We start from the raw sequence: 1,030 nt of genomic DNA on the forward strand, positions 1-1,030 counted from the left end.
TATTTTTTCACAGTAGCAGGGTCGCTATAACTGACCCCATTCAGTTCGCCGCCATAGAACTCAACAGTTACACCTACTTGTTCGACACTATATTTTGATTCGGCCCTTCTAAAAGGAACATCGGCTCTAACAATTCCGTCCCCATCGACCAAAACAACTGGAAATGTTTCAAAAAACGTAGGCATACGACGTACAAAAAGTTCATGCCCCTCTTTATCTCTAAAGATAGGATGTCCTAACCACCCAACAGCTATTCCATCCCCGCTGTCCATTGAGCCCGCTCTGAATAATCCCCCTTTTGCCGGATTATTGCCGATGTAATCATAAAAAGCCAGTTTTTCAGGAATTTTCGACCAAGCTTCGGATAAACTTTGATTTTCGGCTAAGCCAGCACCAATTCTTCTATATATTTCTTGTTGGAAGTATCCTTGATCCCATTGATAGCGCGTGGGACCAAACAATTCAATCGGGGTAGTTGCTGAACCATACCACATAGTTCCAGCAACTACAAAAGCTGACAAAAAAGACAGCAGCAATACTACTAGGAAAGGACGGTTTCAATATTTCCCATACGTAATCCTTTGTATAGGCGTTGGGGTGGACGAACACTAAGATGAAATAGACCTGCCAATATGCCTAAGGTCCCTGCTGCAATATGATGAGAAGCTATTCCTCCCGGAACAAAAGGATCAAAACCCTCCACACCCCACGCTGGATTTACGGCCTGTACCCTTCCGGTTAGTCCATAAGGATCGGACACCCATATTCCAGGACCATACAACCCTGTTACATGAAATGCACCAAAACCAAAGCAAGCCACCCCTGAGAGAAATAAATGAATTCCAAAGATCTTAGGCAAATCCAAAGAGGGTTTTCCTGTACGTTCATCAGTAAATATTGCTAGATCCCAATACACCCAATGCCAGATAGCTGCCAAAAAACACAAGCCAGAAAACACAATATGTGCCCCGGCCACACCTTCGTAACTCCAAATACCCGGATTGCTTACAGTCCCCCCTGTGATACTCCA

General features: G+C 44.3%; 1 pseudogene across 1 annotated transcript; it reads right to left on the bottom strand.

Moving 5' to 3' along the window:
- Positions 1-8: 8 nt before the first annotated feature.
- Positions 9-1,024, bottom strand: LOC101293153 (annotated as a pseudogene; the record flags this gene model as incomplete). Its single annotated transcript, XR_185391.1, has 1 exon — positions 9-1,024. The product of XR_185391.1 is annotated as a photosystem II CP47 chlorophyll apoprotein-like (transcript).
- Between the last annotated feature and the right edge of the window lie 6 nt (positions 1,025-1,030).

The sequence above is a fragment of the Fragaria vesca genome, unplaced genomic scaffold (genome assembly GCF_000184155.1).
Source record: "Fragaria vesca subsp. vesca unplaced genomic scaffold, FraVesHawaii_1.0 scf0510733, whole genome shotgun sequence".
NCBI classification, from domain to species: Eukaryota; Viridiplantae; Streptophyta; class Magnoliopsida; order Rosales; family Rosaceae; genus Fragaria; species Fragaria vesca.